The following is a 5,061-nucleotide window of genomic DNA, read 5'->3' as shown; positions in this document are numbered from 1 at the left end:
TATCTATTCACCTACTGTAGGACATTGTGGTTATTTCCAAGTTTTGGTAATTTTGAATAAAGCTGCTCTAAATATCTTTATGAAAGTTTTAGTGTGTGGGCATGTTTTCAAAACCTTCGGGTAAACCCCAAGGAGCCTGATTGCTGGACTGTGTGGTTAAGTCTGGTTAGTTTTGTAATAAACCATTAAACTTTTTTCCAAAGTGGCGTATCATTTTACATTTACACCAGCAATAAATGAGGGTTCCTGTTGGAACTGATCACGTGCCCTCTTCCTTTACAATCAGGACTTGTGAGATGCCCCTTTAAGATGATAGGAATATGCCCTGATCCTCCTTGTTCTGAGACTATTGCTTACTCTTGCTCCTGTTCTGAAACACTTCCGTCAACCTTTTGCAGGTTTTGGAAGATGTGGCTGGACGTCAGAAGTCCAATTATGTCTCACTAGGCTAACATGAAAGTATCCGCAGGGATATGTCCTACCAGAGGCTCTAGCAGAGAATCCATTTTCTTGCCTTTTCCAGTTTCCCTTTAAATTGGGTTGGCTGCCACTCTTAGGTTTTTCTGTTGCACCCTATGCTTCCTTCTAGCATAGCATTGATGATTTATTAGAGTGATGATCTCTTTTAAAAAGACTACAACTACAACTACTCAAGTTAATTGATTTGAGCCTCATGATACACTACAAACAAACCAAAAAGAAGAAAAGTAACGTGACAGGCATCTGTGTACTCAGCCCTGAGATGAAATATGTTAGTGATTTTCCATGTTTTCTCTTTTGGGAGTAAAAGGTATGACATTATCAAGGCGCCACTTGTCCCAAATCTTTCTCCACCTTCCATCCCTGAAGGTGAACACTCACCTGAAGTTGATGTGAAAAAACTTCTCCCTCCTCCATCTCCCTCACTCAACAGCTGGCGCCATAAAGGCAGGCAGGAAAGATGCGCATTGTTTTGCTGGGATCTCTCTCTTGCCAGGCTCAGCACAGGACTTGTCAATCAATGGTTGTGGAACAGCGGGCTAGATAAAACCAGCCTCAGCTTGATTGCCTTGAACTTGCCACCTTTCGAAGTAGTATTTTTTCTGTTCTTCTTCTTCTTCTTCTTCTTCTTCTTCTTCTTCTTCTTCTTCTTCTTCTTCTTCTTCTTCTTCTTCTTCTTTCTTCTTCTCTTCTTCCTCCTCCTCCTCCTTCTTCTTTTTTTTGACAGCTTTGCTTGTCATTCTTACTTTAATGGAAGTTTTCTCCTTCTCAGAGCAGGGCTAAGATTATTGTGGGGCAAAAAGAAACAAAGGTCATGTGATAGCTGCGTGTAAGAAGTGCAACAGTAAAACAAAAGCCATGAGTCTTTTTAGCCCAGTGTGTAAAGACACACTCTTATAACCCAGTGGCACAACTGGGAATAAAAAAGGAACAAAGGGAATTTGTTAAGTCTGAATTGGAGAATCAGACTTAACTGGGTATGTATGTGCATTTGAGCAGTTATTTTATCCCTCTGGATGTTTAATATCCTCTTTTGTAAAAATGAGGCTAATAATACTCATTTAGCAGGAGTTTTGTGAGGATTAAATGAAATAACAAATGTGAATGTTCCCTTTATGGTGGAATAGGTGCTCAATAAATGTTACCGTTCCCATAAAAATAATTAAGTATTTTATCTTCTCATTTTTCTTTCTTAGATTTCCTTACTCGCAAGCTTTTAATTTTCTTTCCCCGTTTCCATGCTCAGTTGCATGGTGCTTCCTTCGCTCATTCTGTTTCCCCGGCCCGGAGGGAGCCTCACAGTGCACTCTTGTTCGTAGACCTTTCACAGTCCAGCTTTATCCAGTCCTAAATACTCCAGCTTTCTGGTTCTCTTTTCTTTGTTAAATAAAAGTCATAGATCATTTCACATCCGTGATACAGTCTCTCTAATATAGCATTTATGTTGGAGTGATCTTTCTCATGCTATTTGTGAGTTCCTTAAAGGCCAGGACTGTGTCTTATAGTTTTCTGTTATTTTCCATACTTCTTTGCACTCTTGTGGAAGAGAATAATATGGACTCAGATTGCCTAAGTTCAAGTCTTTATTCTGCCACTTGCTAACTATGTGATCTTAAGTAACTTAACTTTTCTAGGCCTCAGTTTCCTTAGCTGTAAATTGGGAGTAATAATAATAATGATATTCATTTTATAATAGAGTTCTGAGAATTAATAAAATATGTCCATAAAGCATTTTGTACTGTGCTTCTTCCTAAGTGCTCAGTAAATGCTGGCTGTCTTTAGGATTATTATCTATTCAATAAATACATTGTTAGGTCAACTATAGCTCAATTAAAAAGACATGTGGCTATCGATGTTAACATATTAGTTTGGGTGGGCATGCCTGGTGGATCCCGGTCGGACGCATGTGGGAGTCTGTCTTTCTGCCTCCCAGCTTCTCACTTCAGAAAAATAAAAAATGATAAATGAATAAATAAATAGTAATATATTCAAAGGTTCTGGGAATTATGAGGTAGATGACATCTTGAGGGGGAGGAATTTATTTTGTTTAACATACTAATAGAATAAAACTCAATCATTCATTCATTCAACAAATATTTACTTACCACCTACTCTATGCCAGGCCTTGCAAACACAAACCAAAAATAGTATCTGCCCCCTCACAATGCTATTAGTTTAGTGGAGAAACTTTGTTGACAGTGGATCTATCTGACGATAGTACTTCCCGAAATGTGGAGGGAAGTGAGAATATCTCACATTTGACAGTTACCCAAAGCATAGTGACATTTTGACTGAGGAAGGAGTAGAAAATAGATGCAGCACAGGACTTCTTTTGTTGTTTGTTTTTGAGAAAAAGAGAGAGAGAGAGAAAAGGAGAGAAATGAGAAGCATCAACTCATAGTTGCGGCACTTGAGTTATTCACTGATTGTTTCTCATATGTGCCTTGGAGGCAGGAGGAGGCAGGCTCAGGCTGAACCAGTGGCCTCTTGCTCTAGCCAGAGACCTCTGGGCTCAAGCCATAGACCTTGGGTTCATGTTGATAAGCCTATGCTCAATCCACATGAGCCTGCACTCAAGTCGATGACCTCGGGGTTTTGAACTTGGGACCTCAGAGTCCCACGTCAATGCTTTATCCATTGCGCTACAACCAGTCAGCCTGAGGTATTCATGACATTGCTCTCCTAATAAGAAACTACCAGGAACCAGACACACAATTTTCAAGTGAGAAAGAGAACGTGAAAGGACAATATTGACTTTTATTTTCTGTTTAGCATCAAGGTTGCAAGGATTAAGGGAAAGGGTTTACTATGGGCATTATTACCCAATTAGCTTATTTTATTTACCTTTTTACTGATTTTTTTTTATATCCTTGCTTTCAGTAATTGATTGCCAGGATAATCAGGGGCATCATCACATCTGATTCACAGGAATAGAAGACAGAGGAATGAACACAGGAATAGGAAGTACCTGCCAGAATTCCTTCAAGATGTGGTTGGCAAGGCAACATTCATGAAAAAAGAACACACCAAAAATAATGTTTCCAAATGTCAAGTCAATCATGTCTTTATTTCTATTTCCTTCTCAAAAATGAACAGAAATATCCTTCTCTAGACCCCTTATATTTGTGATGGCGAACCTTTTAATAAAAACCGCCCACTTTTGCAGTGCTGGTCAACACGGTCCCTGCTGCCCACTAGTGGGCATTCCGGCTTTCATGGAGGGCCAATCGCAGCACTGTTTGGCTGCTACACTACTGCCCACCATGAAAGCTGGAACGCCTACTAGTGGGAGGGAGGGACCAGGTTGACCAGCACTGCAAAAGTGGGCGGTTTTTATAAAAAGGTTCGTCATCACGGCCTTATATACTAGCTAATAATCATTCTGACTTTTTTTTTTTCTTTTTTACAGAGACAGAGAGAGAGTCAGAGAGAGGGACAGATAGGAACGGAAAGAGATGAAAAGCATCAATCTTCAGTTTTTCGTTGCGACACCTTAGTTGTTCATTGATTGCTTTCTCATATGTGCCTTGACCGTGGGCCTTCAGCAGACCAAGTGACCCCTTGCTCTAGCCAGCGACCTTGGGTCCAAGCTGGTGAGCTTTGCTCAAACCAGATGAGCCCGTGCTCAAGCTGGCAACCTCGGGGTCTTGAACCTGGGACCTCCACATCCCAGTCCGACGCTCTATCCACTGCACCACCACCTGGTCAGGCTCTATCTGATTCTTTTGAACTCAAACTTCCCTCTCAAAGATTGTTTTCCCTTCCAAAGTCTTCCTCCTGTATAATTGCCAAGAACTGGGCTAGTAACACCAGAAGGACAGAAGCAGAAAGGTTTTTTTTCTTTCCGAGTGCTTCACAACATGTCACATTTTTTTGTTGGTTGGGACCTGGGCTTCTTTGTACTTTGTCTTCTTTATCCCTGAAAGAACTATAAATGGCTGGAGAGGCCTTCTTAAAATGCAGGAAGTTCACTCCAGTTGCTCTTTCATGTATTTGTTATTTTAAATGGTGACACTTTAGTGAGTCACTTTGGATTGTAGAGACCACACAGGTCATTTTGTGAAGGCTACACTGACATTGTCTTGTTCACCAAATATTTATTGGGTACCTACTGTGGGAAAGATGGGGGCAGTAAGGCTGAACATGGGGAATGGAATTGACTTCCTCTGAGCTTCAGTATGTACATGCACTGTAATTTTTTATTGAATTTACCTAAGAGGTATAAGTCATTATGGTCAGAGATTTTCAGAATGGCAGGTTTCTTCTTCCATGCCAGCTCCAATTGTCTATCTATAGCACTACATCAAGAAAGATTGTGAACCTGAGCTCAAGTGTGATGGGAAAGCATGTGACATCAATCATAGCATCTCCTATAAGTGCAAGAGGGGAGAAAGGTGACACATATGTCATGTAAACTTTCATTTACTCATTAAACACGTACTGAATGCCAATCATGTTCTGAGCACCGTGAAGGCACATGTGAATGTAAATGCAGCAAAACAGGATAGTATGTGACTAATGTCAATAGATGGCTGCAAACATCGTCCCAGAGAAATGTAGAGGTTACTCTGCAGTGATCAA

The 5,061-nt window shown here is 40.5% G+C and overlaps 1 non-coding gene across 1 annotated transcript; it reads left to right on the top strand.

Moving 5' to 3' along the window:
- The first annotated feature begins 1,220 nt into the window (after positions 1-1,220).
- LOC136401642 (small Cajal body-specific RNA 1) lies at positions 1,221-1,395 on the top strand. Its single transcript, XR_010750664.1, has one exon. It is a non-coding gene; the product is annotated as a small Cajal body-specific RNA 1 (non-coding RNA).
- The last annotated feature ends 3,666 nt before the right edge of the window (positions 1,396-5,061 follow it).

This window comes from Saccopteryx leptura, chromosome 3 (genome assembly GCF_036850995.1).
Source record: "Saccopteryx leptura isolate mSacLep1 chromosome 3, mSacLep1_pri_phased_curated, whole genome shotgun sequence".
Lineage (NCBI taxonomy): Eukaryota > Metazoa > Chordata > Mammalia > Chiroptera > Emballonuridae > Saccopteryx > Saccopteryx leptura.
The sequence above is the reverse complement of the archived record's forward strand: the minus strand, read 5'-3'. Positions and strand labels throughout refer to the sequence as shown.